This window comes from Pelodiscus sinensis, chromosome 3, assembly GCF_052426305.1.
Source record: "Pelodiscus sinensis isolate ZL-2025 chromosome 3, ASM5242630v1, whole genome shotgun sequence".
In the NCBI taxonomy this organism is placed as follows: Eukaryota; Metazoa; Chordata; order Testudines; family Trionychidae; genus Pelodiscus; species Pelodiscus sinensis.
The window spans coordinates 4,206,038-4,217,144 of NC_143054.1; the positions used below are offsets into that span (position 1 = coordinate 4,206,038).

The following is an 11,107-nucleotide window of genomic DNA, read 5'->3' on the forward strand; positions in this document are numbered from 1 at the left end:
CGGTGCTGACTCGGGGCTCCCCCAGCCCCCCTCCTGGGAAAGCGCCGCTCGGGGGGCTCTCCTGCCAGGAGATCTGTGATTCTGGCCGGTTCAAAGCAGGCCGCTTTGACTCCATGCTGCAGGCGGCTGGTTCTGGTATCTCAGAGCCGGATCCCCCAGAGTCCAGGGGCCTTGGCTCCAGACCCGTCTCTAAGGAGAAGGTCCCAGGTGCAAGCACGGGGGTGAATGGCCGGGCGGAGAGAGCGAGGGGGTGTGGGGTGGACTGACCCACAGAATCCAAGGGATCTTCGTTCTAGTCCCAGCCTGGGCACAAGCAGGATGAGCTGGGAACTGTTATCGGCACAAAACGCCAGTATTAGACTCCTAGGGCGGGCGGAGACCTCAGGAGGCACCGAGTCCAGCCCCCTGCCCAAAGCAGGACCCACCCGACTCAATCATCCCAGCCAGGGCTTGGTCCAGCCGGGACTGAAACACCTCTAGGGATGGAGATTCCACACCCTCCCTAGGGAACCCAGCCCAGGGCTTCCCCACCCGCCTAGGGAAATGGTTTGTCCTAATCTCCACCCTAGACCTTCCCCACTGCAACGTGAGCCCATCGCTCCTTGTTCTGCCACCTGCCCCCACTGAGACCAGCCTCTCTCCAGCCTCTTTGGACCCCCCTGCAGGGAGTTGCAGGCTGCTCTCAAATCCCCCCTCACTCTTCCCTTCTGCAGGCTAAACAAACCCAAATCCCACAGCTTCCCTTCGTAGGTCATGTGCTCCAGCCCCCTGTACCTGTAGATATGTTAATTGCCCACTCCACCTTGAATGGTCTCTTGCAACATATCTTATCTCCTTGTATTTAGCTGTGAGGCTCTGGGCCTCTTTCCCAGACTTGGAGAACTCTGTGTGAGCTTGAATGCTTAGGGCCTAGTAAAACATGCTTTCTTGCCCATCATCTTGCTCTTGAACATCCAGTATCCTCATCTGGAGTATTGCGTCCAGTTCTGGGCCCCCTGTTACACAAAGGGGCTGTGTCTACACTCGCGGCTTCTTGCACAAGTAATATGCAAATGAGGCTAAGCGTGGAATATCGCCGAGCCTCATTTGCATACCTAATGAGCCACCATTTTTTTCAGAAGAGGCTCTTGCGCCAGAAGGAGCATCTACACCGCCCCTTCTTGCGCAAGAAAAACCCTCCTGCGCAACGCCGTTACACCTAGTACTTTTCAGGATTACACCTGTTACTTTGGGGAGAGGGATAGCTCAGGGGTTTGAGCATTGGCCTGCTAAACCCAGGGTTGTGAGTTCAATCCTTGTGGAGGCCATTTAGGGATTTGGGGCAAAAGTTTGTCAGGGATGGTACTTGCTCCTGCTGTGAAGGCAGGGGACTGGACTCAATGACCTTTAAGGTCCCTTCCAGTTCTAGGAGCTAGGCAATCTCCATTAATTTAACGGCATTGCGCAAGAGGGTTTTCTTGTGCAAGCAGGGGTGGTGTAGATGCTCCTTCTTGCGCAAAAGCCTCTTCTGAAAAAAATGGTGGTTCATTAGGTATGCAAACGAGGCTCAGTGATATTCCACGCGTAGCCTCATTTGCATATTACTTGTGCAAGAAGCCGCGAGTGTAGACGTAGCCAGGGTGTGGACGCATCGGAGACACGTCATTTAACACCAGCTGATTTTTAATTAAAAAAGAAGACAAGGAGCAGACGTTTTGGTGGCATCTGGGAAGGGGATGTCTCTGGGGTAGCTTCCCCTCCTAATCCCGGCAGCATATCATGGTATGGTGGTAGCAGGTGCCGATCTCCACTTCGTCGTCATCGCAGTCGTTGTAGCGGCACGTCCCGCCTTTCTCCAGGCAGTGTCTGAGATCCCGAGTCATGCGCTGGCCACGCGCTGTGCAAGGAGGAGAGTTGGGTTTGCGAGGGGAGAGGCAAGATCTCAAGTTTGACAGCGGGCCAAAGGCCAGGACGAAAAGCTCGAGAAACTCCCGGAGAGGGACTGGGCTGGTCGACTCCTAACGCCCATTGAACTCTGCCCCTTGGAGATGGCCCCATAAAGAAGTCCTGCAAGACTTGCCTAAAGGAACAGCAACACGCTGACCGTTCAGATCCCCAGTAAACACCGGAGTAGAGGAGAATGAAACCTGAGGCAAGATTCACCCAGCCCAAAGGACTCAGGAGACTGGGGCCCTGAATTGAACAGCACTGCTCAGATGCCCCAAGTCTTTTCCCTACATTTTGGGGAAGCTCAGACCCTACTGAAGATTGGAACGTGGACCCGCCTGTCTCAGGTTCTGGGGGAGCCAGCGGCTGGTTTTTCAGCTGAGCTCCCTCCCTACCTCCTTCTCCAAGGCTTTTGGGAGGAAATTGTGATGCTGGGTTCAAACCACGAGTGATTATCACGCGGAATCAGATCACCACTCGAAATAAGTGTGGCAAGTGAATCCCGCCTCCGTCTAAGTTGGGGAGGGCAGGTCCAGGATGTCACTCCTTGAGTTTTCACTTACATTCTCCATTGGAACCTGCTATGCAACGTGGAACTCAAGGGGCCAGATCTGCTGCACCGCTGACCCTCTTCCTCCCCCGTCACCACCCAGTGGAAATATTTAGGGTCCGATACAACCCGGCTCCAGTACGGACATCTCACCTGCAGGGGCCAGGCAGATCCCTAAGAGCAGCACAAGCAGCAGGGGGAGAAGCCTCATGGTTTGCAGTCAGCTGGGACGCTGGAGAGAAGAGACATAAAGACAAAACTGGCCCCGACACAACCTCCCCGGTGCCGTACAAACAGACAGACAGAGAGACCCAGAGACAGGCGGGCGGACAGGAACCGGAGCGGAGGTGCTTGGCAAGATGCAGACGGATCTCCCAATTGGCGCCGGCTGCTCAGGGACGCGCAGGATGTGAATGGTCCCCGGAGCCATGACAGAGGCCGGCCCATGACGTGGGCTCCCAGGCGCCATGGTAACACTAATTGTAACGATCTCTCATCTCCGCCTTGATTCCCCCCAGCAACGGCCAACCCTCGTCATCGTCTGACACCGGCCCGTTTCCCGTTTACATGCAAAGGCCGGCACCTCCCCCATCGCCAACCCACATCCCACCCGGCCGTTCGCGTCCCCAAACTGAGCCCCCTACGGGCGTCTTGCAGGGTCCCCGTCCTTCTGCCTACAGCCCCCCCTGCTCCCTGCCGCCTCCCCCTGCTCCGTCCCCAGGGGGGCTGTGAGCTCTGGGATCAGGAGCCCTGAGCCCCTCCGAAGGCGCTTCCCCCCCCACCAGCGCGGGACACACACACAGATGAAGGCGATGACTTGAGCTGGCGTCACCTGGTCCTCACAGCTCAGCACCCTCCCAACTTGCTTCGCACCAGCAGCTCCGGTGGCCACAGCAGATCCACGCCCAGCTGCCGTGGCAGGTTACGGGGGCAGCGGCCACCCCCAGACACCTGCAGGGAGGGGAAGCAAGGGAGATGCTGAGCCTGGCTTAGGTTAAGGCCAAGGGCCCTTGAATGCAGCCAGCGTTTTCCAGCAACGCTCACGGCCTTAGCGCCCTCGGGTCACCTGGTGCCTCCAGCACAGCCTGGCTCCCACTCTGCGGTGTGCCCACGGCAGTGCCCACGGCGCCTCTGCCAGCCACCGGCTCGGAACCTGCTTGTCACAGAGACAAACACAATCCTGCCTTGTGATTGGCTGAAAAGAGGCACGTGTCAACTTCAGAATTTCCCCCTCCATTGTGAGGTGACAATGGGCCCAGCAACCTCCTGGATTAGCCAATCAGAATTAGGTTTGCCGATATTCTAATTCCAGAAAAAGCAACCCTTTTGCCCCGCCCACTGCCCCGCCCCATGCTGGAGACCTTGCCCCACCCCGTCTTGAGGCCCCACCCCACTCCTTCCCGAGGTCCCCTCCCCCTTTCACTCCATCCCCAAACACCAGCTCCCCTTCCCCCATTCATTTTCAATGCAAGCCCCAGCCAGGCCTCTCTCTTGTCTTGCCAGACGGACTGTGGGACGTTCGGGTTTCGTTTGTCACAGGACACTAGAGCTGGCAGGAAACCCATCAGAAAGTTTCCTTCCATTTCACAAAGGCTTTCAGGATCCTTTCCCTCCCCTCGCCCCATGTTTCGTAACCAGCCCCGGGGGCGCTTGGTCACAAGTGGCGGTGATTTCACGTGAGGAATTAGACACACACAGTATCCCAGCTGCAAATGGCCCATTCAAAGCCCAAATACGGAGCGTGAGGAGGCGGCCAGGCAGCAGGGGAAGACATCTTCACCCTGGGACCCCTCAGCAGCTGCCTCCTCAGTGCTCGTGAGTCGCACACTCTGCCGACCCGGCCGATGGGAGCTGCGTCTGGTGGGCTTCCTTACACAAAATGGATCCAGCCCGTAGGCGGGATTGAACCTGGGCCCAGTGCTCCCTGTAAGCTGAGCACTTGAGCAGCCTCCTAGGAGAGATTCAGGTGCTGCCCAGATGATTAGCAGAGCCCCCACAGCCGGGAGCATGTGTTTCTTCTGGTGGTGCACATCTGCGCGTGCTTTGGCGCACCGAACAATATTTATTCCGCACGCGGATGGGAAAAAATGTGGACGGAGCATTGCCTGGGATTGTGGGGGGTTAAAGCCGTGAGTTTCTACTCCATCAGCTGAATGCCACCCACCCCTTCACTAAGGCTGGACTCTTAGCCTGTGGGTTACACTTCTTTCAGTGACACTCCAGATGTTTTGCTTTTGGGTCGCATGTCCCCAGGAAGGCTGAGCTGAGGGAGGGGTGGGGACTGGTCAGTGCTGCAGGTGCTGTGAGGTCCATCGGACACAGAGCTAGGAGCGGGGCCCGGGGCCTGTGAATAAGGAATTGGTGTGCCTGGGGCATTCAGTCTCAGGCTGTGCTGGCCGGTGTCGAGTGCCCGTGTCCCTCCCTGGGCACCGAGGTACCAGTGGCCCAATTCTCAGCGGCGCTGACCCCCTGTCACTCCCAGGGCGCTCGCTGGGTTGCCCATCACCTCGGCTAAGTCATGTTGGTACCCAGATATGGGGTCTGGTCAGGGGCATCCAATGCGGAACATTCTGGCCAACGGGGCCCCCACGTTTCACAAGAAGGCTTTCTCCTGTCCTTCCCTCATGACAACGCTGCTTGACAGGGACCGATTCCTACCTACACCGCGTGGGCCAGCCAGGTGCTGGACTCTGATGTAATTTTGCTGCATTCCCCTGACTTCACTGCATTAGCACTGCTGGCAATGAAACCAGAAACTAGCCAGGTAGCGATATTTGTCACTGGGCTCTGGTAGAGTCACGCTAAGCTGGGGGCAGAGATAGATCTGCTGGAGGGCATGAAGAGGGTCCAGAGTGACCTAGACAGATTGGAAGTTTGGGCCAAAAGAAATCTGATGAGGTTCAACAAGGACAAGTGCAGAGCCCTGCCCTTGGGACGGAAGAATCCCAAGCACAGTTACAGGCGGGGGACCGACTGGCTAAGTAGCAGTTTGGCAGAAAAAAGCCCTGCTGATTACAGTGGATGAGAAGCTGGAGATGAGTCAACAGGGCGCCCTTGTAGCCAAGAAGGCTAATGGAATATTAGGGTGCATTAGGAGGAGCATGGCCAGCAGATCTAGGGAAGTGATTATTCCCCTTTATTCGGCTCTGGTGAGGCCACATCTGGAGTATTGTGTCCAGTTCTGGGCCGCCCACTACAGAAAGGATGCGATGGCATTGGAAAGGGTCCAGCAGAGTGCAATGAAAATGATTAAGGGGTCTGGAGCACATGGCCTATGAGGAGAGGCTGAGGGGTTTGGGCTTGTTTAGTCTGCAAAAGGGAAGAGTGAGGGGGGATGTGAGAGCAGCCTGCAACTCCCTGCCGGGGGGTCCAAAGAGGCTGGAGAGAGGCTGGTCTTCTGGTGGCAGCTGGCAGAACAAGGAGCGATGGGCTCAAGTTGCAGAGGGGGAGGTCTAGGTTGGAGATTAGGACAAACGATTTCCCTAGGCGGGTGGGGAAGCCCTGGGCTGGGTTCCCTAGGGAGGGGGTGGAATCTCCATCCCTAGAGGTGTTTGAGTCCCAGCTGGACCAAGCCCTGGCTGGGATGATGGAGTTAGGCTGGTCCTGCTTTGGGCAGGGGGCTGGACTCGGTGCCTCCTGAGGTCTCTTCCAGCCGTGGGGTTCTGTGGACGGCAACGTGAGGGGAGTACGCCTAGGGCTTGTTGAAAGCCACTGTGAATGTGGCAACACCTGAAATGAGAACAACGGGGCAGATGGGCCCATGTGGAGGAGACCAAATCATTCACACCCGGCTGTGGGAGTTCAGAACGTCCCTTTTATGAAGGCCGCGTGAGCTGTGTATTGAGGGAAACGTGTCCCGCACAGATTTCTCCTGAGTTTCTGGCCCGGTTCACTCTGTCCCTACGTGCCCGGCGTCCTTTATGACGTTCTCTTGCAGCATATCCTGTTGCTCCGCAGGCAGCTCCCGATCTCTTCCTCATCCAGGTAGCAATTGTCAGGGCGACAGGAACCGCCTCGGAATAAACACCCCAGCACGACAAACTGGCCATTTCCTGGAGGCAAAGAAAGGACTCATCTTATACACAGGCAGGACGCTGGGGTCTAGGGAAACCACTGGGCTCGCTGAACGAGGCATGTAGGCCTAGTCATTGCATGTGCAAAAAGCCACGAGATCAAGAAAATCATAGAATCATAGAACTGGAAGAGACCTCAGAAGGTCAAGTCCAGCCCCCTGCTCTAGGCAGGACCAAACCCAACTCAATCAACCCAGCCAGGGCTTTGTCAAGCCGAGACTTAAACACCTCTAGGGATGGAGACTCCACTACTTCCCTAGGGAACCCATTCCAGTGCTTCACCACCCTCCTAGTGAAATAAAATCTCTGTGAGCAGGGCCTTAAAGGAGGAAACTTCAGAGGTCTGTGAAAAGAAAGATTGAAATCCAGCCAGGGGGCCCCAGACCAGTATCCAAATAGATGTGACCCGGACGACTTAGGGTAACGGGTTCAGAAGTGCCTTCGGGCCAGACGTTTGAAAGTATTTAGGTGCCTACAAATGCAGAGGGCACCTCTGAAAGTCATTGGGAGTTAGGCACTGTCGAAAATCCCATTAAGACCCTACCTCGGGAGTGGGTGAAAACATTCACGGGGGACGGGGGAAGGGACTTAATTAATTTTGATACATGGTCATGAGCCGGCTCTACTCTGGAAGGGGCGGAGCCTGGGGAGGAAGGGGCGGGGCTGGGGACTAGAGTTGTCTGGGGACGTAGGCTCTGAAATTAAAACACAGCAAACCGCTCGCAGCCCCCGGCTCCACCGCTGCCGCATGGCCTGGCAGCCGCCCAGGTTTGCTGCAGCTATTTAAAAGGCTCTTGTCTACAGTCCTTGCTGGGGTAGCACTGCAACTGGGAGCCGGGAGCCATTTATACAGGATCCTGCTGCCTTAGCCACTGGCTGGAAATCGGACAGCTGGATATAACTAGAACGCGGCCAGATGCCATCCGCGGGTCGGATCAAAGCGTTAGGTGGGCCGGATCTGCGGCTGTTTTATCTGCAGCTTGAAGCTCCTCGACACCTTTTACAACGTGGACCTCAGGGTATGTCTAGACGACAGGCTTTTGTCAACAGAAGTTTTGTCGACAGATACTGTTGACAAAGCTTCTGTCGACAAAGACTGCCTAGACGGCATCCCGTTCTGTCGACAAAGCAAGCCCCTTTGTCGACGTGAGAGTGTAGACGCGGAGGACAGTGTAGATGCAATAACGCCTTCTGTCAACAGAACTCTGTCGACAAAAGGCGTTATTCCTCGTAGAATGAGGTTTACCGCCGTCATCAAAACTGCCGAGTTCTGTTGATGTTATGTCGACAGAACTCAGCGACAGTGTAGACGCAGGTATAGTTGTGTCGACAAAAGTCCATTTTTGTCAACAAAACCCTGTAGTCTAGACACTCCCTAAGTGACTTAGCAGGCCAGGACCCACCGATGTTTGCGGAAGATCATCTGAGCCTAAGCTTCTTTAGAAAAATGAGCGTTACGCGCCCAAGTCATTTAAACGCTCTGGAAACGTTTACCCTCAAATACGAAAGGCCGGATTCCCCGGTGCGCTAGGACGGTGCCGTGCCATGCCGCAACGGGAGATGGAAAGGAACCACACACGTGGCTCTGTCGGTCAGTTCCACGACGTTTCTTGCTTCTTGGCGTTGCCAGAACGATGCAGAGCATCCCCGGTTTGCTGGTGACCGGACCCTCACGTTCCTTTTCAAAGACAGGGTGGGGTCCCTCGCAGAGGTCCGCCGGCTAAGTCGAGGGAATGCCCAAAGCATCTCTCTTCTTCACTTCCCCACCAACCCCGGAGCGCTGCTGGCAGAAGGAAAGGATGAAATCCATCGGCCCGTCAGTCCTTCCTGTACCAAACCTCACTGGGTCAGCGGGCTACGATTCTGCAGCCACCTTGCCCAGACATCCATGGGGCGCAAGGATGAACTACAGAGTTGGGGGGTTTTCTTTATAAAAATAACCAACGTTTCACCCGCTGGGGCTGTCACTGCTCCAGCTGCAGAGTCTCCAAGCGTGGCTGGGGTTGAGAGTCGAGAGGAGCGACTGGGCTTGGAAGCTTTGCATGCCCACGGGAGAGGTCAGTGGCTCCCGGTGGGGAAAGTCGGCCGTTTGAGAATGCGTCGCGGGTCTCCTTGCTACAGAGTGGGCGCTGGAGGCTGTTAGGAGCTTGGCAGAAGTTTGGCCTCCGGACCCGCCCGTCCATGCTTGGAGCAACGTGCCCAGTCCAACAACCAGGTAGGGTTGCCAGGTGTCCAATATTGAACCGGACAGCCCGGTATTTGCTTCTTCCGTTCAGTAAAAAAAATGGGGAAGACTCCAACTACCAGGCAAGTGAGTTCGGTATTTGGGTTCGGTTGTGAAGCCATCTGGCGACCCTAAACCAGGTCCAGGCTAGATCCCTGACTCCAAGTGGCGATCCACAGACTCCTCCCACGGGGAGCCAGGCAGGCCTGCTGACTGGGTGGGGGCACTGCCCCAGAGCCCGGCGATTCTAAAGGACCTGGGGTTCCTAGCCATGGCTACTGCAGCAGCGGTGGTGGCCAAAACCCCAGACCCTATAAATCGCTGCCAGAGCACCACGAGGCAGACTCCTGGTGGCTCTCAGGGCTGCTGGTGGAGGCTGCAATGTGGCGTATTATGGGTGGCACTAAGGTCTAGCTGTTCCCAGCCCCGCCCCTTCCACCTGAAGCCCCTCCCCTTCCACCTGAAGCCCCTCCCCTTCCACCCAAGGCCCCACCCCTTCCAGCGAGGCCACGCCCCTTCCGGGCATGTGGAGCTGTGGCCCCCCCCACCTTGCCCAGGGGCCCGACAAATCTGTCGCCCCTCCCCCCCCAATTCCGTGGCAGGATTGGGGCCTGCCTTTGTTCGGATAGGGCAGGAAGCCAATGACGGTGTAGCTGCTGGAGGACTTCAGTATGAAAAGGTTGAAGAAGCCACGAGATCTTGCTCTGAGATTCACGTCGTTGACACTGACTGCTTGCTCGCGGTCTTACGTGCACTGTGGGAACTCCTGGCCTGACTGACGTCTATGGGAGTTGGGTTATCGATTCAAGGGGGCTTCTCCCACCGCTGACCATATTTCACTGGCTCTGCCCGTTGGGTTCTCTCGCTGACAAAGCACGGACCCTCTCCGAGAGGGGAATTTACCTGGCTTGGGCAGGGAAAGCAGGAAGAGACCAGCAAAAAGAAGAGAAAAGATTTTCATGCTTGACAGTCAACTGGAGTCTCAGGGAATCTGGAGGGGAGAGAAATGGAGAGAGATTGGAAGAGACGCTATTTCCAGGATGACAGCGAAAAGCCTGTTTGTTTATGCTGCAGTGTCTAAAAGGAGGCAGGACATAAGGACCATGTTAATTAAACTCTAATTGAACTGAGCTCATTCCTTTTTAATGTCATTACATTCATCCAGTGGATCTTCAAAACGTCCTTTGCTCTGAAGAAGAAAAGCAGCTGGAAGCCTGGCTTAGCAGGGACAGACAAATAATTATTAGCAATAAAAACGAGCCACGTTTTTTCCATTCCAAACCCCTCTACAAATGCTCCAGACTCAAAAAGGATTTATGAGCCGGTGATGGGGTGGACTAGGCCCAAAGCCCCCTGCTGGAGGTGGGGGAGGTTGCCACCCCACGCCCCAGGGAGAGGAGCAGAAGAGAGGTCCTCCAGGCAAACTAGAGCGGCTGCTTCTGCTGCAGCCAATCAGGGCCCAGCAAGCTGGTATAAAAACCGCTGCTGGGCCAGGGCCCGGCAGTTGCTTGCTGGAGCTCAACCCAGTCAAACCTAGGGACTGACTTGGAAAACAGCAGCTCCGAGTGTGAGCTGGACTTCAGACCTGGCTGGAATCCAGGTCCAGCAACTTCCAAAGTCAATTCAGAGCGGAGAAGTTGCAGACCCGTCCTCGGCCACAAAGGAGCGCCCGTGGGAGGGTGAGCCCCTTCACAGTGCTGTGGGGGGACATTGTTCTCAATGCATCAGAGGAGAAGAATACTTATGGGAAAGAGGACAACGAATGGCATTCACACCTAGTGGAGTTCAGCATGGATTCCGAGTTCTCCCGCATCATAAGAGCGGAGTGCTCCGAGCTAGAATTCCAGTTCTGCTGCCCATTGCCGTTAACAGAAGCCTTTTCGCTAGGCTGGAACGTTGGAACTTTTCACTCCGGTTGGCCAGGGAAGGGGTTGTGTTTTCCTGTCCTGTGAACACTGTTGAGATTTCAAAAATGCCTCTCCTCCCGAATCCAGATGAAAAGTCAAAGCCTTGCACGTGTTCATGAACTAACCATCCCCCAACCCATCTTGGATTGGGTCAATAAAAGCCTTCCTTCCGATAAATTAAAAACGTTTACTTTGTAGTTTAATCATTCTTCTAATTATAAAGTCGTAGAACAATTGGGACAAAACACATACGACACAGAATATCTTACTGCCCCTGTATAAAACTATGGTACGCCCACATCTTGAGTACTGTGTACAGATGTGGTCTCCTCACCTCAAAAAAGATATTTTGGCCTTAGAAAAGGTTCAGAAAAGGGCAACTAAAATGATTAGGGGTTTGGAACGAGTCCCATATGAGGAGAGGTTA

The 11,107-nt window shown here is 55.4% G+C and overlaps 2 long non-coding RNA genes across 3 annotated transcripts; both read right to left on the reverse strand.

The window, feature by feature from the left end:
- Positions 1 to 1,644: 1,644 nt before the first annotated feature.
- LOC142827721 (uncharacterized) lies at positions 1,645 to 3,666 on the reverse strand. Of its 2 annotated transcripts, none has more exons than XR_012902423.2 (4): positions 3,543 to 3,666; positions 3,309 to 3,427; positions 2,630 to 2,708; positions 1,645 to 1,876 (listed from the first exon to the last, which is right to left on the reverse strand). It is a non-coding gene; the product is annotated as an uncharacterized LOC142827721 (long non-coding RNA). The 2 variants fall into 2 exon arrangements; XR_012902422.2 differs by having other exon boundaries at positions 3,276 to 3,427.
- Positions 3,667 to 6,395: 2,729 nt separating this feature from the next.
- On the reverse strand, positions 6,396 to 10,692 carry LOC112545505 (uncharacterized). The gene is made up of 3 exons (XR_003088984.3): positions 10,319 to 10,692; positions 9,677 to 9,764; positions 6,396 to 6,528 (listed from the first exon to the last, which is right to left on the reverse strand). It is a non-coding gene; the product is annotated as an uncharacterized LOC112545505 (long non-coding RNA).
- Positions 10,693 to 11,107: the final 415 nt, after the last annotated feature.